Genomic DNA, 25136 nt, shown 5'->3' with positions numbered 1-25136 from the left:
AATCACTAGGTCAAGGGATCGAGACCATCCTGGCCAAAACGGTGAAACCCCATCTCTACTAAAAATACAAAAGTTAGCTAGGTGTGGTGGCACACCCCTGTAGTCCCAGCTACTCGGGAAGTCTGAGGCAGGAGAATCACTTGAATCCAGGAGGCGGAGGTTGCAGTGAGCCAAGATTGCACTACTCCACTCCAGCCTGGTGACAGAGCGAGACTCCGTCTCAAAAAAAAAAAAAAAAAAAAAAAAAAAAAGTCATCACAAAGAACAAGGGATTTCTCCCTAAGTAATTGTCCTAAGAAAAGTATTTAGCTTCAGTCCTTCTTCTGTCTACCAACTTCTGAACAGCAACAAAATTCAGTGTTTCTATATAATCATTAATACATATCTTTTAAGTTTTTCCTAACAGATAGGGAATCAGTCTTTCCAGTACACTGAGCCAACAAAATTGATACATTTGTGTAGCAGATTATAGATACAAATTCAGTCCAATTCAATTTCACCATGCTGAGTGAATAAAGAAATTAATGTATCTTTTACCAGGTGGTAGATTCAAGCAGACATATTAAGATAGTCTTATTCTCAGATATGAAGAAATAAAAAAGAAAAAAAAAAACAAAGTTTAGAGCAAAAACAGATTATAATGGCAAAACTGCAGATACTATATCAAAGGAAATTTCCTTCTTTTCATCAGAATACTCAAAATTCTCAACAGCTCTCCACCAGAAAATACAATTAATATTAATCTATTTTACATTAAATATTATTATTGTAAGGTATCACTTTATATTATGTTAGTAAGTATTGACACAAATCAAAATTCAGAAGTTACAACCAAAACACCTGCATATTTTGTAGAGGAAAAAAATCCAAACAATATTGTCAGCACATTATTTCTACTAAAACCTGAATAGCAATAAAAACTGAAGGATGAAAAATATGTAGAATACAGACGACTTACATTTGGAGAGTTAGACTTTAATTCTCTATCTCAGGATTGAGGAATCTTATTCTTTGTGCTTACAATGCTCCTTTCTCCAGAGTATTCTTCTACTTCCAGAATAGGTCAGGACAAAGCTTCAACAGACTTCTATCATTTGTTTGATCTAGAGGGAAATTATACTTTTAATCAATTATAACAAAAATGCATCAATTTTTTTTTTTCTTACTGTACTGGGGAGCTGAAGCTTCCTATTATTTTCTGTTGGATATGAGGTGAACAGAAATATAAAAATTGCCTTGTTAAACATTATAATAAATAAATCTAGTATTTAAATTAACACCACTAAAAGAAACCCATATCTATCTTCTTTCTCATTTTTATGGCTAAGCAGCATAGCAGGATAAAATTAATATTAAAAATCTAAATGACTACAAAAGCCTACTCAAATGTATTTTTTAAAGACTTTAACATAATTTTGCAAATCCGTAAGTTTGAATGGACTGGCAAAGACGATTAGGTATCAGATATTTTTACTCATTTTTTTAATGTCTTAGGGCTGAAGAATTACAGGATGATTAGAAAAGTGTAAAGGAAAATATATTTTTAAAATTTTTAATGGAATAATAAAGAAGATGATTTTAAGAACATGAAACAGACAAGAAACAGTACAGGGTTTGTAAGACAGCAAGAAATCTGGAATGAGATTTTTTTAAATGGTATAAAGGTTGGGAAACTGCTACTGAAGCAAAGTATATTGTACATCTTAGAATATTTAACCTGGGTATGTTCTAAATCTGGTTTCATCTTAATTCTCAAACAAATTTATAAGATGTAAAAATGCAACACATCCCATCTTCCTTTACAAGAACACAGAAATGTGATATATGAATATCTGACCTTTGGTGAGATGAACATTCATAAATTTAAGAGAACTTGTTCTATATTCAAATTTTATCAAAACCTAAGTTTCCAATAATGGGTATTTTCTGCCTCATTAAAATTAAGAATTAATATAAATATCTTCGGCCTGGCATGGTGACTCACCCTGTAATCCCAGCACTTTGGGAGGCCAAGACAGGCAGATCACTTGAGCTCAGGAGTTCAAGACTAGCCTGGTTTCACCAACATGGTGAAACCCCGTCTCTACTGAAAATACAAAAATTAGCCAGGCATGGTGACATGCGCCTGTAATGTCAGCTACTCAGGAGACTGAGGCACGAGAATTGCATGAACCCAGCAGGCAAAGGCTGTAGTGAGCCAAGATTGAGATCATGCTACTGCACTCCAGCCTGGGCAACAGAGTGAGACCCTGTCTCAAAAAAAAAAAAAAAAAAAAAAAGATAAATGTCTTCAACATGTGCCATTACCTGGATCACACCCCCTTGCCTTATCTTAAAATCACTCATATTCCCTTCCACTAAATAATAAACCGGAATTCAGGGGGAACATTTAAAGCAAAATTATATACATACATACACACCCACAGACGTGTGTGTTTAGGGGAAATGTGTACGATAACACTTTAAAGTTAGTTTTTGCTCATAAACTTAACACAATATACTGGTAGTATTTATTAAAAAAAAAAAACTATTGTGAGAAAATAGTAAAATGAAGCCAAAACAAATCTATATCAGAATACCTAAAATACAAAAAGTAAAATATATGCGGGCAAAAGGGCACCTCTTTAAACCATCATCTGATCACGAATTGATACTTGTGCAATTTTCTTCTGTTTTTAACCAATGTAAATGATATTTGCAATTATTTACCTGGAATATTTCAAAATTATTTCAAGGTGAAATAAAAACATAAATTTCATTACCAAAGATTAAAGCTATATCCACTGAAGACTAGACTTTAGGATTAGAGTAGGTGCTTTGTTTTCTTTTCTAAAGATTCAACTAATCTTGGCCAAATTTGAAAGCCTTAGAACTGAAACTTATCAACAGGCACTTTCTAGATGAATATATCCACGTGGCAGTTCAAACACACGTAGTTCTGCTTTAGTTTCCAGAACACAGAAATGGTTTTGCAGTATTTTGGGTCAGTGCAGATCAATGCACATTCCTTTAGGGAAGCTTTTTGAACTGACAAAGGATAAATGATTGACATCAATAACAAATACTTTTTATCGTCCTGGACTGACATGTCATTTATAGCAATACATATGCTAATTAATGTCATCCATATCTACCAGATGTGTCAGAGGAGTATGCCAGACTCTTCTTCACAGGATATAGCTTTAGTGTGGCTAAAATTACATTATCAATATGGAAATGCATCCCTTTGTGATAAAGAATTGAACTATTCACACACAGACACACGCACACACAGAAATATACTTTTTATGACAGAGAAAATCCCACTTATACGTACAACTAGCTGTACTTTTTCTTTTCTCTTGATAAAACTTTTTAAAACAAACTCTTTCTTACAGAATTCAAATATACTATAATCTTAATTCTAAAAATTATAGTATATAATGTACTAAAATACTAGTTGAGGTCTTCACAAACCACACTATCAACATGACACTTTACTATAATACCTTAAAATTTAATTTGCAGATTATATCAAGTATGCTGGTAGATCATTAACAACTAGAACTATGTATTAATCATCTTCATTTCCCATACCTTAGGACAGAGCTTGGTCTATAGTGGGCACCTTTTTTTTTTTAAATAAACAAGTCACCAAAATTATGTAGAGTATATATGTCAATGAATTCACCATATACAAAGAAAGAATTACAAATGTCAGCTAAAACCAGTCATGAGATAAACCAATAAAGAACTCTTCTTATTGTCTGGTAGTATTGGGCTCAGAAAGCAATATCCCAAAATGAAGGCCTCAGAAGTAGCCTCAGAAAGCAAAGTTTGTCTCTGATCTTCTGCACTCCTGTCTCTCAGTCCCATTTTCCCCGGAGGCTAGCCACAGAAACCAGAATCCTGCCTCCGCAAGGGAGGATTTCTCCTAGAAATCAGAGCCTCCTTTCCCCAAAGGTGGTCAAAACCTAAAAATATTACTCTAATTTTTCCCTCACCTTTCTGTGCAATAACTTGCTGTTAAGACTTATCCTATTTGACTGTAGGTCTTCAGATCCCCAGAAAGTCCTGCCCCATACCAGGAAGGAATGCATGCTCAGAGGCCAGGAAGAATCTAGACAGACAGGCCTTGCTGGAGTTCTCCACTCAGTCTATTAGCATTAAATCATACCCTTTTCCTCCATTATTTCTACATAGCTGTCCAGACTTTGTTTAGCCTTTGCCTAAAAATAGAGAACTTCCCCGGTATCTTTGGATCTTCATGCTGAAGGCTCCTATGTATACATGTTAAATAAATTTGTATGCCTTTTTCCAATTAATCTGTCATTTGCAAGTTGATTTTTTGGTGAACCTTCAGAAGGCCAAGGGTAACTTGCCCCTTTGGCTCCTACAATAGCTAAGCACTGAATAAATGTGAACTATAATTCCAGTGACCATCAGTCCTGGATTAGCTGGGACAGATGTGGTTCAAACCTATTGTAATTATTAACAGCTATCCCTTTCCTTCTCAAAAGCGTCCCAGTTTGGATGGTAATTTTACATATTCATTCAAAGTATCATTAGTGTATTATTCATTTATCATTTATTTCTTTCCATAAACAGATTACTGTTTTTTCTTTTTTGCTACTTTCCATGATGCTGTTACATGAAAAAAAATATTTGGTTGGAATTAGAACAAACAAGATTCCATTCTTCTTTTTTTTTTTTTTTTTTTTTTGAGATGGAGTCTCGCTCTGTCACCCAGGCTGGAGTGCGGTGGCCGGATCTCAGCTCACTGTAAGCTCCGCCTCTCCGGTTTATGCCATTCTCCTGCCTCAGCCTCCCGAGTAGCTGGGACTACAGGTGCCCACCACCACGCCCGGCTAGTTTTTTGTATTTTTTTAGTAGAGACGAGGTTTCACCGTGTTAGCCAGGATGGTCTCGATCTCCTGACCTCGTGATCCGCCCATCTCGGCCTCCCAAAGTGCTGGGATTACAGGCTTGAGCCACCGCGCCCGGCCCATTCTTTCAACATTAATAAATTCACATAGACCGTCCCAGAGTTTAGCAAATCTTTACATCCTTGAAGCTAAATATTTTATTATCAGGACAGGAATAACCTAGCTGAAAAATCCAATGTGACTTCTTAATTCTCAGTTTGCTTAACTTCTCTGCTTCATTTAGCTTATTGTTTACTCTTTCCTTCTCAAAACTCTTCCTTTGCTTTGCATGATACCACTCTTAATTTCTCTCCTACCTCTCAACTCTGCTTTTTCTGTCTTGTTGGTTACTATTCTTACATGTGCCTCTTCCATGTCAATTTTCTCAAGATACCATTCTAGTCCCAATTTGTATTCTATTTCTTGAATCAACAACTACTTGTTGCAAATGATTCTCGAACGTATACATCCAGTCCACAACCCTCCCCTAACCTTCACAATCAAAGTACCTACTGGTTATACAGTCTCCTATCTGGTCCTTTATCTTTCAGTCTTAACTCTCTTGAATCCATACTACACACCCAAACTACGTTTTTTCTGTTTTTTGTTTTTCTGAATGTAAATCTGATAGTATTGTTCCCAGACCAAGGAAGCAACCAACAGTTACGGAAGGAGTGAACATCTGCAGAAAATTCCAAGGCAACATAAAACAGAGTGAATCCAAACCCACTAGAATAAGTGATCAGTTACTGGTCTCTCATTTGTAATCCCAACTTATTTCACCTACGAAAATTTTTGCATGTAGTCGTTAGGTTTCAAGGCAACAATCACCAGAAATAATAATATGATAAACATCACATACATCATGAGGGTCACAAAATAAAATAACTAAAGACAAAAATATTAATTAGGCAAGGTGCAGGATAAAGTTTCATACTACTATGGCAAAGTCTCTGAGAGGTGGTTTTTTGGTTTTTTTTTTTTTTTGAGACAGAGTTTCGCTCTGTCGCCCAGGCTGGAGTGCAGTGGCGCGATCTCAGCTCACTGCAAGCTTTGCCTCCCGGGTTTAGGCCATTCTACTGCCTCAGCCTCCCGAGTAGCTGGGACTACAGGCACCCGCCACCACGCCCTGCTAGTTTTTTGTATTTTTAGTAGACATGGGGTTTCACAGTATTAGCCAGGATGGTCTCGATCTCCTGACCTCGTGATCCGCCAGTCTCAGCCTGCCAAAGTGCTGGGATTACAGGAGTGAGCCACCGCGCCCGGCCCGAGGTGTTTTTTTTTAAGCCCCATAAAATTACTGCCATTACTGCTTTGTAGGAATGTAGGTTTAGTCTTGCCAAATTGGAATTTTCAAGACAGCCTGGTAAATCATTATGTGTGTGCATGAGAGAGAGAGTGAGACAGCGTCCAATTTTTAAGATTTAACAACTAATTTCATATTTTAAAAAAACAAATAATACTTGCAAGCTCTGTAAAGGACATGGACCACTCCTTTCTTTTTTAACATGAAGGCTTTTTTAACAAGTACAACATGGTTTCCAAATAAAAGTCTGGTTTGAATATTGAACAATCAGTAAATGTATTTTGCTATACAACACGCTTACATTTTGACAAAATATTTGCTATTTACTTTTAGCAGTTTAAAACATCCAGTAAATGCACTTTTCCATCCTTTTTTGCTCAGCTGTCTTCCACTGACTCTTAAGTATCTTCATTTGAATATTCTGATTCTGACTCTTATTCAAATTAATAATGATTATTTTCATTTCCATCTCAAGCCTTCTTGTTTTTTTAAATATTGTTGTTTCTTAAATATAGGCCAAAGCATACTAAGTGTCTCTAGAAAGCATCTTAAAAGCAGTCTCTCTTCCACCTACTATTATGACAGTTTTTCCCCTTTACTCCAATAACAATTTCAAATTCATATCTCTCACATCCACCAAATGTCTTCAAATATCCGTCTCATCATTATCTTTATAGAATATATCAGACCTACCCTTTGCAAATATATAACATGTTTTTATAGTATGTTAGACTGGCATAGGGGGAGGTGGGGGAACACATTTAATATTTATTAAATTTAATATATGTGACTTCAAATCATGCATATATTTCCCTGGTGCCTCTTCTTACAAGTGCATCAACTAGGACAGGGAGGGGCTCCTCAATCCATACCAAATAAAACTTATTAGCCTAAAACCAAAGACCTTTCATTCTTAGGACTGAATTTGCCTCTCCTTTACTTTGTTTCACTTATCTCTACATTATAGAATCAAACTGAACTATTAGATATTTGCTTTGATTTTTTTTAGAGTCTAAATTTGCTCCACTTAGGATGTCTCTACTTTCTCAAATTCTATTTGTCCAAATGTTACCATACCTTTCTTTTTTTTTTTTTTTTTTTTTTGAGACGGAGTCTCGCTCTGTCGCCCAGGCTGGAGTGCAGTGGCCGGATCTCAGCTCACTGCAAGCTCCGCCTCCCGGGTTCACGCCATTCTCCTGCCTCAGCCTCCTGAGTAGCTGGGACTACAGGCGCCGCCACCTCGCCTGGCTAGTTTTTTGTAGTTTTTAGTAGAGATGGGGTTTCACCGTGTTAGCCAGAATGGTCTCGATCTCCTGACCTCGTGATCCGCCCGTCTCGGCCTCCCAAAGTGCTGGGATTACAGGCTTGAGCCACCGCGCCCGGCCTACCATACCTTTCAAGTGTCAATTTAATTGCCATTAACTCCATGAACTCCTCCCCTATTCTCTTAGCCAGGAATAAGCTACTCAAATAGCATTTTCTCTACAGCTCCCCTCTAAAAACTGTCCATATAATCTACTATGTAATACATTTGTCCACATACCTGACTTCTAACATTTAATTGAAAATTATTTGAAAATGGAGAATGTATTCTTCATCTGTGTCTTTCTTAACAATGTAGCTTTATCACGAAGAAATTACTGAGTCTTTTGACAAGGAATGGTATGGAAGATAGAGGCAGAGCTATAGTATAACTCAAAGAAAGACAGTTAAGTCCTTCTTAATCTTTTATCTTCATCAATTGCAAGAAATAATTATAACTGCCATTATTTCCAAATAAATACATCTGTCAAAAATATATCTCATGCCAACCAAGTCATTGGCTTTTATAAAAAACTTACTAGAAAATCTATACTGAAATTGTCAAATAAAACACATGGTTTTAATAACTTATTTAAAGTTCTAAGTCAACATTAAAATTTAAGATTGTTTTTCACGAAAATCATGTTACAATTTCTTTTAAATGATATGATAAATCTCTTTCCTAAGGCCCACTACATACAATATGAAAAGTAAGATTAAAACTAGCATACTGTCAATGAAAAGTCAAGTTTGAAAAATATTGGAAGAAATTTTTTCTCAGCCAAATATGAGTACCATGACCTGTGACTCAACCCCAGGAGATCCTGAGAACATGTGCTCAAGTTGTTGACCTTTGCTTGGTTTTATACATTGGAGGGAGACATAAGGCATCAATCAATACACGTAAGATATACAATGGTTTGGTCTTGAAAGGTGGAACAACTCAAAGTGGGAGTGGGTCTCCTGGTCATAGGTGGTTGCAAAGATTTTCTCATCGGCAATTGGTTGAAAGAGTTATTATCTAAAGAACTAGAATCAATAGAAAGGAATATCTGGGTTGAGATAAGGGGCTGTGAAACCCAATCTTTTATCATGCAGATGAAGTCTCCAGGTAGCTGGCTTCAGAGCTCTTATTGTTACAGTGGGTAGCTAGTCAGACATGAGCAGAGAAGGAGAGAGCTCCCCTCCCACATGCGCACACACACCAGAAATGTCAGGCAACCAATAACATTTCAAGTTATTGTTAACTGTCTCTCCAAAATAATAACTGGTCACAGCCAGCGCCAGGAAAAGGCAGTCTCCTGAAAGAAAAACCTAAAACTGGTGATCAGCAGCTTCCGGATAATATCTCAGGAGCTGGGTGAGTGGGAGGAAGCATGCGCATTAAGAGGCAAAATGGCACAGGTTAACTGGTGTATGACCTTGTAGTAACACTCAGACTGGTAAGGGAAGAACGCCTCAAGTGAACATGTGTATAACCTCAGTAAACACACTGCACATGCTCCCCTCCCAAGTGTTAGCAAGCCACTGTGCATGCAGACAGCCCACGCCAAGGGAAGAGTCAGGGGAGAAGAGATGTAACCCCCCAGAAACATGCTGACATACAAAACTCCAAGTCAAAAGGTCAAACCACACATTTGACCTCTCAAGTCACCCACTTGGCCCTCTTCTATGTGTACTTCCTTTCATTCCTGCTCTAAAACTTTTAATAAACTTTGACTCCTGCTCTAAAACTTGCCCTGTCTCTCCTTCTGCCTTATGCCCCTCAATTCTTTCTTCTGAGGAGGTAAGAACTGAGGTTGCTGCAGACTCATACAGATTTGCTGCTGCTAACATACTTCGGTGCCACATGACACAGATAATTTCCACTGCTAACATTATCAGACCTAAAAAGGTGCCAGATTCCTCGCTAATTCTCTCCTGCATCAGGGAAAAGACCTGAAAAGGGAAGGGGATTCCCTATAGAATGTAGCTTTTCCCCACAAGAGACAGCTTTCCAGGGCCATTTCAAAATATGTCAAAGAAATATATTTTGGGGTAAAATACTTTAATTTTTTCAGGGTCTGCTATCTGTCATGTGATGCTATACTAGAGTCATGTTGGAATTTGGTGTCTTATTGCTACAGAGTCTGTTTTGTCAGTCTTAAGATCGATGTTTTAATGTTAATGCTGAACAGCTGTGCCTGAATTCCAAAGGAGGAGGATATAATGAGGCATGTCTCATCCCCTTCCCATCATGGCCTGAACTAGATGCTCAGGTTTACTTTGGAATGTCCTTCCTGGATGAGAGGTGGGTCCATTAGTCAGTTGGGGGTCTTATAATTTTATTTTTGGTTTACAATACCCAATATATATAGGGTCATCCAAGTGGTTGTTAAGAGTCAGGAAGAGGAGTACTAAGTCATTTTCTATATTCTATTAATAACTGTATTAGCAGCCAATTTTAGAAAATGGAATATTTACATGAGTTATTTTATGGGAAAAAAAACTTATCTATATAATCTTTGGGTCAAGATTGGTACCTGACATAAAGTAGACTGTCAATGAATGATAAGGATCTTCTAACTGGGAAGACTCTGTGAGCCTCTGGTTCAACCCCCAACATTTACAGAAGAAATTCACAGAAGTAGTTTCCCCAGAATCTCAGAGGGTATGGCAGAGACAGGATTTTACCTCAGGATAATTGTCCTAAATCCAGCAGTCTTTTCTTTTGGAAATCCAAATTTACTCACTATTTAGTTTATATATAAATATACACATATAGTATTTAATTTCTTTGAACACATTTTAAAATACTAATTTCCATTAAATAATATATTTAATCAAAAGTAGAACATACCAATATTCTTTGTACAAGTTGTCCATAGACTATGTTTTAAAGTTCACATGAACCATTTCACTTATATATTTACATGTTTATAACTGTAGAGTCAAATAAGGGTATCAAAACTATAAAACGAATAATTTTCCATTCTCAAAAAGGCACAACCAGTATCAGCATCAATGGATTCATACTTATACTTATTTTTTAAATAATTTCTGAGTAGTTGATGATTGTTTATTAGCTTGTTTACGATACAGAAAAAAATCTCAGAGCAAATAGGCAGGAGAGATGGGAAAAAAAAAAAAAAAAAAAAAAAAAACCCACCTTATCTATATTGCCCTGACTATTGAGTCTGGACAACAGTATTTTATAAATGTACCCTATTCAAGGCTGGATATGTAATTACCTTCAGTTCATAGTCTAGACATTAATGCTTTCATAGTATTTAAGACTCCTTGTAACACGCTTGCAGCTTTAAGTAAGCAAGGCTAAATCTTGACCAGATAAATTAGCAAAGAATGCAATAAAAGCTGCAATAAAAGAACTTTATCCTACAAACCTTCAAGTTGCTGCTAAATGAGATTTCTTTGAAATGCAGATCAGTTGAACTAGATTAGTGAATTTTAGCTCCTGTCAACATCATAACAAAATACAAATACAATTGTTCACTGGTCTTATCTCTATGCTTCCATCTGCTGCCTTGTTATTTACTTTCCTTGATTTACTATGCAGATCTAAATAAGGCACATCAAGGAGGGCTTACAACACAATGGCTTCTTAAGCTTTACATCAAGGTATTTGAAACTGAAGCCAGGAAAGGGCTGCCATCAAAGACATATCTCTAATGAACTTCCATATCAGAGAACGTTTGGTATTTAATACTGCTGTGAAAAGAAAGAGCTACAAATCAGAATGGCCTATGAAAGAAAATGCCTACAAATCTTGATGAGATTAGCACCTCTGAGAATTAATATCCCAATAAAAATGATGTCTGGTACATTGAAGAGTTAACTTCCAACCTTTGCAAATATAATGCACTATGTCAAGAGCAGGGAAATCATTTGACAAGGTTAAAAGGTCAGGAAAGAATTTTTAATTTCCCCCCAAAGCTACAAAATGATATTTTTTATTCTTGCTCGTTTTAACTCCATGTCAGAAGAAACATACTTAAACACAATTAACACAATTAACAGATTTGTAACATTACTTTCTATGTCATAAGCATTTTGAGCTATTGTTCAAAATGGAAAACTAGGAACAACTACATAGTAAAATAATGTAATCTAAAATGACAGCATGCAACATTTGTTCATCAATTATAGTATTTTCCTTTTCTTCCCCCACAGCAATCTATGGCAACAGAGAGTAAAATCTTCTGTCATTTTGCAAATCTTGAGGTGCCATTTTTATTTTATGCCACTACTCTTTTTAAGAGATACAGATAAGGAAAAAATTTATTCTACCCTTTCTTTAATCTAATTGTGTTTTCTCAATTTCTAATATGCCAAAGTCAAACAAGACAATAATTCACAAACCTAATGTGAAAGTTTCCAGCAAACTCTGCTTGCATTACTATTTGACAATTTCTTTCCCATAAGCAATAAGATCTATAAACAAATAATACTATTTTTCCTAAAGAAAGCATTTCAATCATTTATGTCATTCTATAGCAAGGGAACATCCCACAAGCATGTTCTGTTCTGTGGATCAATCAGTTCCAAACCAAAGTAGACACGTTGTCGACTCCAGTGCCTGGAAACCCTGCTGCAGGCTCACCAGATGATGAAAACTGAAGTATGCAGTGTATGGGGGTCCCACATGGCATTCAGTAGCTTCTGGGCATGTCAAACTTCACAACTACCCTACAGTCAATGACAGCAAACACCTTCCCTGTTCTTGCCTCCAAACATACACTTGCTTCTCTACCCTCCCTCCAAATCATGGGCAATCTTCCAAAAACAAAGCCCCAAACAGAAGCAACCTCCCTTGACTACACAATAGAAATCACAGTTGTCTTTTTGCTGGATTTCATTTCATGTAGGAGATGTTCCAGACTTATTTACAACCACAAGAGACTGTTACCTCTTCTTGTTTAATGAAATGACAAAACAACAGATTTGCATATGCAAAAGCAGGTGCTATAACAGGTTTGACTACTCTTGACCTAAAGCATGTAAAAGAGGTTTATTTGCAACAGCTGTCTCAAAGGTATTGGCGCTCTGATGGGCAGTCAAACACTCTACCATCTGTAGAAGTATGTGCTCAAAATGACAATCTGAATTCAAAACTGATCAATAGATCTTCCCTCATCTTTATCCATATGTTGAAATATTAGGATGTGCACATACTAGTCTATTTTACTTATCAATCACAGATAAGAAAACTAAAATTAGAATGCTGACATGTAAAAATTATGCTTTCAATAGATAATGTCAAAACAATTTGTTTCATCATTGTGCCATACATACTGTAAGATACCACATACTGTATTTTAATTATAGTATTTTTTATATAGTAAGTTTTCATAGTGCTAATAATCCTAATTGCTGGGATAATGGTCAAAATAACTACTTTCTTAGATTTCTGCTACTTTATATTCCTTAACTATTTTTACATTCAAGCTGTAGTTTTAGATCTTGAAAATAATGAAATTGCATGTACTAGTTTCTTAGTCTCTCTTACTTTTAGTTTCAATTTAGACAGGTACATCTTTCCACTGAGATTACTGTTTTCTTTTAGAGATGAGCCTACTTTTCCCCTTCCACACTAAAGTCTGAACATAACCTCTCACTGAATGGAATGACTTGTTTTTGTGTTATGTTTGCAGAAGGTAGCACCATATGCCCCAAGCTCCAAGTTGGATGCTCTTTCTACGGTCTAATTTGCTTGTCAAAAGATGTTACAATCACAAATCTACAACGTTTAGATAAACTTAGTATTGCATGAAATAAAACACAATTTTTCTCACTTTCTTAAAATGTAACAAATTGATCTCTAATAAATGCAAAAGGTTTGTAAAGTTCAAATGTCTGAATTATAAATAAAAGAACATGGCACCACATGATTGAACAAAGAAAATAACGCACACACACAAATTCTCTCTCTTATATAAGTTTAAATAAGTTCTCTACAATTAAGAACAAAAACCTTGTCTCCTTTTTGAAAAAACAGAAAGAGTATGCAGTGTCCAATTTTCAAGCTGACCTAAAAATAATCAACGACTTCTTAAACAGAAGTTTCACAAAAATAGTCATTTTTATTTTTGTGAAAATCACAATTCATTATGAAAATTTGAGTGAAATATAACTACTTATGCTAAATATTTTTGCAATTCAACTGTATATCTCTGAAATTTTGTTTTAACCTCCAAGAAGATTAAAATGTTGCTAGTATAGTATTCTTTTGCTAGTTTAATTATGATTTTGCATATTTGCTTTTTCATGATGAGGAGATGGTATCTGACCACGGGAAGGGGGAAGGAAAGTCTATACCTGCAGACAACTGGTTTACATTTTTCCCTTTTCCCTTTTCGTTTAGTTACTTTAGCATTTAAGAATTAAAATACCATTTAGAGAAAAAAAAATGGTATTCAGTGGCCATTTCTAATAACTGAGATGAGACATTATGACCCCTTCAAAGCTTTTCCAAATTTTTAAAAACTAAAATTATTTACTTAATAGGTTGTAACTGCCTTTTCTCAGCCACAGTAATCCATCATGTGAATAAATATTTAGACAATATTTTAAATGTGTACAATGTACTTGAGGGAATGCCACAGTTCCAGGCTGTCATGTAAATACAATATGATCAAAAACATTCTGCTTGTATAATAAAAGCTCAGATAGAAACACAATATTTCAGCCAGAGAGAAAATTGGTATCTAGGAAAACCACAACAGTAGAAAGTGACCACCAGTAACATAACTGCAATTTTAAGAAGTTTTGAAAGTTTTCTTTGGTAAAGAAGACATCATATAAATAATATATATCTATTTTAAACAGGTATTAACATTTCTTAAAAATTTGCCATTTATGAATAAAGATGATATATCCATTTAATAAACAATACAATGCAGCAAAATAATACTAATAATAAAGTAGCACTGTATCTACTATCAGGGAACAATTTCCAAGGCTATTAAGTGAAAAAGCAGAATACATCAGAGTATATATTGTTACTATTTGTAGAAAAAAATGTATATAAAAATACATTTATGTTTATATATACATTTACTATTTCTAGAAACATACCAAGACACTGGTTTTAGTAATTTCTCCTTGAAAAGTGGAAATGGATAATTAAGGCAATGCTTCACAAACATTTTAATGACAACACAACATAGAAACTGATATCAATTATTAAACTGCACATCAGGACAAATGGAGGGCTAACTTTCCCAGGCCCCACCCTGCTTTCGTTGCATGCTAAAGAGATAACTATCTCTTCATCTGTACCCTAAAGTAATTGAGGCTCAGCAGGCTACAAAATACTATGTATTATCTATTTTTAAGAATTAAAGTAAGGCCGGGCGCGGTGGCTCAAGCCTGTAATCCCAGCACTTTGGGAGGCCGAGACGGGCAGATCACGAGGTCAGGAGATCGAGACCATCCTGGCTAACCCGGTGAAACCCCGTCTCTACTAAAAAATCCAAAAAACTAGCCGGGCGAGGGGCGAGGTGGCGGCGCCTGTAGTCCCAGCTACTCGGGAGGCTGAGGCAGGAGAATGGCGTAAACCCGGGAGGCGGAGCTTGCAGTGAGCTGAGATCCGGCCACTGCACTCCAGCCTGGGCAACAGAGCGAGACTCCAAAAAAAAAAAAAAAAAGAAGAAGAATTAAAGTAAAATCAAATAAGCCAAATTGACCATATAAAGCTTATCAATGAAGATGAGAAACATATTAATATATCAATCTTCTTGCAGTTTAACATCTTTAAAAATTAGCACCTGCTAGAAAATCTAATTGAACACTAAATGGTATGCACGTAATCCCTCAATCTTTCTAATTTAAAGATGCTGCTGATAATAATATAATGTTTACCGTATACATCAAGAGTCCTCAGACCAAATTTCCTGGCTCTGTTTCACTACATCATGATGTGTTTTACTGTGTCCTTAGTATTTCAAGAAATTAAAAGAAAAAAAAATTAACTCAACACGAGGGTACTAAAATTGAGTCAAATTTTATCCATGACTCTGCTATATTTTATTTTTTACTTATTTTAACACATACTTACATAAAGCAATTAAGTCGAAGGCTTCACTTGTTAACTCAAGAAGCTCCAGCTGATGTTCATGTCTTTTTTATTTTAAAAGATAGAAACAATTTATTTTATTACTTTAATGAACACAGTTTGTTTGCTAGAAACAAAAATATTTTTTAAACGGGGGGAATTACTGATAAAGTAACTCTCTGATGGTAGTTAAAGGGCTAGTAGTGCTGATGTTAATTTGACCTCAGCAAATAGTGCAGGTGAGCTAGAAGGCACTTTTTGTAAAGAAAGTAAGATTTGAGTTTATTTCTACTACTCACAAGGTCATTCCCGTTTGCTTTCATAGTGAAACCATGTAACAGCTTTTTTATTAATTTGTATAGAAAACTTATTCTAACAATCACTCATTACATATTGGGCAATTATTTATAATATTATGCCAAATGATGGAGGTATTCCAAGGAAAAAGAAGTCAAGACCACTGTTCACAAGTAACTGGTAAAAGAGGAGGACTCAAACAAACAAACCCAGGAGCAAAAGTTCTACATGGCTAGAAAAAAAAAAAAAAATGAATACTTTTTCCAGTAAGAAAAATGTCTGATGTTCCATAAAAAAAGGAACAGAATTCAGTGACATTAGGATATTTAAGGAGTTCTTAATACTGACTCCTACTCTGTCTCCAATGCTTAATCATTCAAAAATATTTGCATGTGCACCATGTTCCAGACGCTATGTTCAGCACTAAGAATTCAATGATTTAGCCAGTCATAAGCTGTATGAAAGCAGAAGTAAGGGTAGGGACGGAGAACACTTGATGTCAAATATTAACTACATGGAAAGAGGAACTGGAGAAACTACAGACATATGGACAAATAACAAGTAATAATCCAAACAAGGATGAAAACCTGAACTAGAACAGTAGAAATGGAGATGAAGCAAAGAGGACAGATGTGACATATTTATAAATCAGTGTCCATTTCACTTTGTGATTTATCAAGAAAAAGGAACATAAGAGGGAAAACTGAAAATGACTTACAGGTTTTCTGGTTTCGTTATATGTGGTTGATAGCCATGTCTTTCAACAAAGTAATGAATATACAGGAAAGCAGTTTGCTTGACCTCATTCTTATCTTCTCTTTTATTTCAAACTATACTTCCAGGGTAAACTTCTCAAGAGAGCGAATCTCTAATGGAAAAAACCTTCCTCTACACCAACTAATGCAAAACTAAACTTGCCTTAGTTGCAAAATTATAAATGAGAGCATTTGGGCATGTAAATATGTGAGTGGGAAAAGACTGAAAGCTACAGATTTCAGGTAGAGAGGATAAGTGAAAGTTGATTACAAAGGACAAAAGAGAACAGCCAAACATTAGAACAGTACCAGCAAGCGTATTACAGAAATTAAGGGAAAAGAAAGTTTTTAGAAAGAAAAAAAATAACTCATGCTACCTGCTGCAGATTAAAGCAAATTTACCAATATTTTAACCATCAAAAAAGTACCTGAATGAGAAGACTCAATAGAGAGTTTAGTTCTTTCTAAATTAAATCATAAACTCAAAGTAACTCCCTTCAACTTCTGATGAGATTCTTCCCCCAATCCCCACAATTCACACAATTACTTAAAGGATATACATTGGTGGGGCTTTGCCCTAAGAGATGAAGTGTATTATCAAGCTGTGCTCAATGATGCTAATAGTCTTGGCCTCTCTGTGCAGTTGAATGGCTTGTAGAATAACACAGTGTGGCCACTTGAACCCCTCATTTCTATCTAGGAGGAAAAAGAAGAGCTTCTAGAGGTGGTACTGATTAAGTACAGGTTATGGTACCTACTGTGTGGCAAGGCTCAACCATATAAACAGTTTTGAGAATTCTATCCTCCTTTCTCTCCTCCCCTTCCAATCTGGGTTTCCACTGCTCCCAAATACTCAAGGTGGGAGTTACTCTCCTTGACTTATTTCCTCTTAAGATGTAGGCAGAAAAGTCAGGGATGAGGGGAGGCTAACTACTAATGAGATAAACTAGCTCATTTTTCTTTGGAAAATATGTTTAAATTAAATTATTATTCTTTTTTAGTTTTACAGACTAGTATCAAATTATCATTTCACTGGCAATACTCTTTGAGCAAAAAAATATACATACTATTTATCATACAAATATAAGCATGGACTTTTGGCAGACACAACAGGTTTTGTAGGAGGCTTTTGGTGCATGCAGTCTGGGTATATCCAGCCTAAGCTTGCTTCTCTGGGGGTGATGGTTGCTGAGAGGATCAAGGGTACTCTGTCTGCACCATGTCTGCTTTAAAGTAAAAGCCTTGTTTTGTATTTCACTATGTCATGGTTCTAATGCGTTTCCTGCCCTCTGCACGAAACCATATCACACTACAAAATATAATTGTGTTTACAACTGGAGAAGAGAAATCCTGGGGACAGCCAAAGGAAAAAAGTAACTGTTATCAACATACAAAAGGCTGTCAAAAAGGGAACTTCATAGCATTTTACAGTTTGCAAAATCTTACCATATAAATCATCTATTTGATCCCTATAACAACCCCATCTTATATATGTGTAAAATGAATTAAACAACTTAACCAAGAATAAACTAACAAGTGGCTCATTTGTGATTGAAATCCCAATCTTCACATACCAAGTCCCACGCCATTTTCTCTATACTATTCTACCTAAGGAATATTTCATGTAATTTCTGAATATTCAGTCAGGGACACTGACTTTTAAAGAACCAGATTTTTGCTGGATTTAAGGGGCTTTGTAACTGCTAAGATTACTTACCTATACAACCGGTTACGACAACAAGTAACAATAAGTAGAAATGGTTAGGCTGAAGCTAGGTGGCCATCTGTCAAGCTGGATGTTGGACTGGATGACCTTTAAGATCCTTTCCAATTCGGAGGTTCCATGACTGTAGGGTGATAATGATGCTGTTTCAGCCTGTTGCCAAGTAACATGTCTATTGTTTTTCCTGCCTGTCACATACAGCAATGGCAACAACAATTGTTTTCCTCCTATGCCATGACAAATTTATGTCATAGTATCATATTAGCAATTAGCATTCCTGAAGTTTTTTACCTTTACAATGTTCAAATATATTCTAAAGATGCTGTCAAAATTTAATCTTAAAAGGTGTGAAAATAAAATTATTCTGATGAGTGACATACCCCAAAGCAATATCCCTGATCTGTCTCCTTTGTTTTCTTTTCCAACTTCATCAATCACATCCTCTTCAATCTACCATTGCCTATACTGATTAACAGTGACTCATTCATTCATCCACTCACTCATTCTATAAACATTCATTGAATCTATGTGCAGAGCATTCTTCCAAGCTAAGAAAATAAAATGTGAGGTTTAGAACCCTAATAGCGAATGGGGTCATACGTTAGGGAAAACAATTCAGGTCAATTCAACATGTATTTATTATGCCTAGTGTTCCATTATTGGAACACTAAGCATGTACGAGTTATTTATAGCCTACTGCTCAAAGTCATTACCAAAGTCTAAATTTTCACTCATGTAAAAATTCAAAAAATTGCAAACTCTGAAATTACAACTAACAGTAAGGTTACATGGTATCTAGTTTAGATCCCACCAAAGAGGACTAAGTTGGTTTCTGAATCCAGCTAAAGTGGCTAAGTCTAGGAGGTACAAGTTTCATTTTACCTTAATCTTTGGTTATAAATCAAATGAAACCCACTACCCTACATAAAGTACCCAGTGTCACACATAAACACATATAGAATATATATAGAAACATATATGTATGTAAAGAATGGTTTGCTACTTTAAAATACTTTAATCTAGTCCCACGTCAAAAGATTTTGAATAAAAATGTAGTTTGCATAAAACTTGAAGAATTTCATTTTTCTATACAATTGAATAATTTAAAATAGAAATTTTTAAACAGTAAAATTTGCTAAAATTTCATCACTTTAACAACTGCATTGTCTCTCTATAGAATTGCATATACGTTCTCGCAGTTATTACCCATTCTGTATTACTTAAATGTTTGGTTTTTAGAAATTAAGCATTTTAGCCTTCTTCAGTAAAACTGCAGAAATAGCAAAGCTATAGTCGGGCGCGTGCCTGTAATCCCAGCTACTGGGGAAGTTGAGGCAGGAGAACCACTTGAACCCGGGAGGTGGAGGTTGCAGTGAGCCGAGATCGTGCCCTGCACTCCAGCTTGGGCAACAAAAGCAAAACTCCATCTCAAAACAAAACAAAACAAAACAAAAAAAAACAGGCAAAGCTACTATTTAAAAATAACTGCCCAATATTTAATTATTCAAAGCTAACTATTTCAGAATGTTTACTATTTGTTAAAATAAGATGTAAGGTCTAAAATGGAAGATTTATTGATCATTTACATAAAAAATTAAAAGCAGTGGACTACTGATCAATGTCTTAATTGTATCCTTTATTATTAGTCAGAAAGATAAACTTCAGTTTATAAAAGAGTATTTTATTTGAGCTCTATAGGGGTAAGAGCACACATTATTATTATTCCTACTTTACAGAAGAAGAAATAAATTTAGAGGGCTTAAGATGTCATGGAGAATAGGTGGTAGAATTGGTACTCATTATCAAAACTCCATGTGACATTTTTAGTGCTCAATTCCCTGCTTTAATCTAATGCTGCCATCCCAGTAGTTCAAAGAATTTTATGTAGACCAACTCATGTTTAAAAGTCCTTTTAGCAGCTCAGATTGCTCCAACAAGGCAATAGAAGAGTCAATTTGAACATTAATATAGTTCAGTGGATAATAAAAAGTGTTCTTTTCTTAGTTTATCATCCTTTCGATAACATTCATTTTAAGAGCTCTGTTGTATCATGTTACTCTTGTACTCAAAATAAACAATAGATAACGTAGTATTTTGCTGTCTGTTCATTGATGACTCTTTCCATGTAAAAATCTTTGGCTACATATAAGTACAAACATGTTCAGAATTCTGAATACTTCTGAACTAGCACGGCTCTCTCAGGTGAAAAATGGGGAAAAATAATAATTTTAAGGGGCTTAGTTTAATAATTTACATAATATATCACAATTTAAACTCTATAGTTAATATTTTAACATATCAGAAAATATTTTGGTGTTTAAAAAAATAATACCCGACATGGTTAGAAGGTCTACTATTAGAAAATTTGTGACAAACTGCTTGAGGTTTAAATACTTAGGAATTAAGAACTGAAGATGATGCTCATATTTACACATGTAAAATGAAAAAGTCATCCAATGTAATACTAACTGTTTGGACGAACTGAGGCAAAATGGTGCACTTCCCGGTTCTTCTCCACCACCAACTCTTCCTGCACCCGGAAAATGCAGCCGGCGCCTGGGAAGGTGCAGATCAACTGGGCATGCCCCAGGTGACGTCAATCCGAAGAGACCAAGATTTACCTGGTCGCACCTGCGGAAGGCCCCCGGACAGGCCCCTGCCCTGCCTATTACCCTCCCACTCCTAGAAAAGCCGCTCTTGGCCAGGGTCCCACGTGGACTTCCCAGCCCCACTCCTGTGGGGATGGCGGGACTGCCGGAACTCTGTCCGAGAGCCCCACCAGGGGACTCTGTGGGCCTTCTTTGCCGGAGGCCGACAGACCTCTTCTCCACACCTTAGGTTACCAAAAATAAACTTGCAGTTTTGCTCCTACACTTGCCTACCCGCTGGTTCTTTTGTACTGGCTCTCGGCTGGTCTTAGAAAAACAAATCACTAACGACTATTAAAAAATTTAAATGTCACACAATCAAATAAGTCAAAGGTTTATCTGATTGCTCAAACTGCTTTACACCAGAGACAGTAAAAAGATGAACAAAATAAACTATATAGTTTAATGTGTAAATATACTGTTTCAAACTGGTGAACTATATACTATAAACCAAAAAGAAAATTAAATAAAAATACAGATACTCTTTGACTTACAATGGGTTTACATCCTGATAAAACCATCATACTTTGAAGATATTATTGTTGAATACACCTAATCTACCGAAAATCATAGCTTAGCCTAGCCTACTTTTAACATGCTCTGACACTTAACATTAGCCTGCAGATTGGCAAAATCATCTAACCTGAGTCTGTTTTATAATAAAGTGTTGAATATCTCAAATACTGCATTTGATCTTTGCACTGTGGGCAAAGATCAAAATTCAAAAGCTGAAATTGGGCAGGTTTGCACCATCCTCAAATCAGTAAAGTATAAGTCAAACCATCATAAGTCAGGGATGATTTCATACCATCATGAAGTTGAAAACTATTAAGTAGAACTAGCATAAGTCAGGGACCAACTCTAAGTTAGTTTGGTTTTCAAAGCAAAAAAAAAAAAAATAAAATTAAAATAAAAATTAAAATAATCATTTGTGGTGTACAATTAATGCTGTTTTCAAATATTTCTGGTTTTCTGCTTTTGGACACATGGTGGGATTATACTTTCTTTCTTTGAAATCATGTGAGGCTGTGTGAATTACTTTATCAATGGAATGTGAACAGAAGCTTTAGAAGCTAGCACTGTACATGATTCATTGTATTCTCTTCCTGCTGTTAAAGTCATAATGGAAGTATACGTTAAAATGAAGCTTCTGACAACTTAGTTTTAGTAATTATAACTAGCAGAGAAATCTAACAACCAGTATTGAAATTGTAACCTCAGTGAAAAATAAACTATTGTGGTATCAATCCAAATAGATTCGGGGTGGGGGGACATTGTTTGTTACTACAGAATAACCTATCCTAACTAATATGCTAATTTATATTGTTCTATTTTTTAGGAGCAAGGGCAAATTATGAAAGAAAAACTCAATCTCAAGAGATTCTAATCACAGGCTTTATAATATTACTATGATAAATTAGGCCTTTTAAAGTACAGTAGTACTAAAATGTATATTTCAAAATGGTAAAAAGCTTCTAAGTGATTTGGGGGATATTGTGGGACACAGTTGATTTCTCCATCCAAGTTGGAAGTAGGCTATTATTATTATTATTATTATTATTATTATTATTATTATTACTATTGAGACAGGGTCTTGCTCTGTCCCTCAGGCTGGAATGCAATGGCACAATCACAGCTCAGGACAGCCTTGACCTCCTGGGCTCAGGTGATTCTCCCACAGAAGCTGCCTGAGTTGCTGGAACTACAGAGGCATGCCACCACACCTGATTAAATTTTTGTATCTTCCGTAGAGACAGGTTTCGTCATGTTGCCAAAACTAGTCTTGAAACCCTGGACTCAATCAATCTTCTCACCTCAGCCTCCCAACATGTGGGGGGATTACAGGCGCGAACCACCATCCATGGTCAGAAGTGAGCATTAAATTTTTTTTTCTCAAAATGCTGTGTTCTCAAAAATATCTCAGATTTATATTTAATCTTCTCTTTCCTTAATAGCATTATCTGTCTAATACTTCAGCCTATATGTTAATAAATAGTTAACCCACATGGAGAAAGGAAGAGGAACATCATTTGCTGAGCACTGACCATATGCCAGAAAATAGGCAGAGTGCCTTGAGTTTAAGGTGAACTTGATATGGCAAATACCAACCAATTCCTTTTGAAGAGTTTAAGTCAATAAACTCTTTTCTACTTAACACTTTTCTACTTAACATGGACCTTCTGGAAATTATTCTAAATATTCCTAGATACTTAGCATTTCATCTAGTCCCTCATTTCAAATTCACAGCTTATACATTTTTGAAGATCTAATAATTGTTTTGAATTTATAATATTAAGAAAATTGATATTTATCTACAAATAATACTGCTTCTAAAATATTTGTGCTTCCTAAGCTTAAAACTGTAAACCGAAAATAGAAAAAACTCTAGCAAGGCGCGGTGGCTCACACCTGTGATCCCAGCACTTTGGGAGGCTGAGGCAGGTGGATCACGAGGTCAGGAGTTTGAGACCAACCTGGCCAACATGATGAAACCCCATCTCAACTAAAAATACAAAAATTAGCCGGGCATGGTGGCGGGCACCTGTAATCCCAGCTACTCAGGAGGCTGAGGCAGGAGAATCGCTTGAAACTGGAAGGCAAAGGTTGCAGTGAGCCGAGATCACACCCTTGCACTCCCACCTGGGAAACAAGAGCGAAACTCCTTCTAAAAATAGAAAAAAAAAAAAGAGGCTGGGCACAGTGGCTTATGCCTGTAATCCCAGCACTTTGGCAGGCCAACGCAGGCGGATCACAAGGTCAAGAGATCGAGACCATCCTGGCCAACATGGTGAAACCCCCTCTCTACTAAAAATACAAGAAATTAGTGCCACTGCACTCCAGCCTGGTGACAGGGCAAGACTCCGTCTCAAAATATATATATATATATATATATAATTTTTAAAACATTTCTGAAAATTGTTTAGATTACTGAGGAAACATTTCTGAAAATTGTTTAGATTACTGAGGCATAGCAGTGAGCGGGGGGGAAAAGAATCAAACAAAAAGTCCAACCTGTACCTGTCTATGAACAATCAATTGAGATTACTAAGAAATAACCCAAATGTTTCGTTCTTTGCAAATTTTATTAAAATTCTGTAATTTAATCCACAACAGAATAGTCTGTTATTTTATACCTGTAGCCCATGGCATCCTAAGCAGGGATGTGCCATACGCTGGCAGTTAACATTCTAAATGCAGCGACTACTGTGGTGGCACCTCCAAACTTTATTCATGCCACCACACACAAAAAAGTGATGGTATTTGGAGAGCAACTTGGGATAACTTGCAGCAGTGGCAATTGACTAAAGGCTCTGGCTGACCCAGGATTCTTTAGCACCCTGAGGGTGGAAGGGATCAGCATCCTGGCACACCTGTTACTGTGACTCCTCAGCTTCAGCATTTCGTTCATCCCCTTTGGACCAGCTAGGAATCTAATTTTTCACAAAGGCTTTATTAACATACATAAAATTACTAAGTCATCACATAGAGAAACTTGAGCTTGAGGTCCTTTTTGGGAAATCACACCTTTTCTTGAGAGGCTCTAGCAAGAGTTTCTTGTAACACCTTGTTTCTCTGTTGTTATAGAAAGCATTTTACTTTTCACAGCTTTCCACGATTAACGTGGCAAATCCTTTAATGACATTGGGGGAAATGCTTCTTTTCCATCTATGCTGCTTCCTGGGAGTCATGGGGAGCTCAATCATGTAATCCCTGGCGTTCTCTCAGTGCCTTACTGTCTCTTATCAAGGTAAGAAGACTGACTTATCCTATTGGTAAATATGGGCCTTCTTTTCTTTCTCATTTTATTCGGAACTTAGGTGAGGGAGAAAGGTAATTTATTGGGCCCCTGTAGAGACACTCCCCCAATGTCATAATTAAATTATCCAATGGGAGTTGCCAACAGCAAGATTAATTATTGGTTTAAGAAATCATAAAATTGGCCGGGCGCAGTGGCTCAAGCCTGTAATCCCAGCACTTTGGGAGGCCGAGACAGGCGGATCACTAGGTCAGGAGATCGAGACCATCCTGGCTAACACGGTGAAACCCCGTCTCTACTAAAAATACAAAAAATGAGCCGGGCGAGGTGGCGGGCGCCTGTAGTACCAGCTACTCAGGAGGCTGAGGCAGGAGCATGGCGTGAACCCGGG

This window comes from Piliocolobus tephrosceles, chromosome 8 (genome assembly GCF_002776525.5).
Source record: "Piliocolobus tephrosceles isolate RC106 chromosome 8, ASM277652v3, whole genome shotgun sequence".
NCBI lineage: Eukaryota > Metazoa > Chordata > Mammalia > Primates > Cercopithecidae > Piliocolobus > Piliocolobus tephrosceles.
This window is presented reverse-complemented; position numbering follows the sequence as displayed.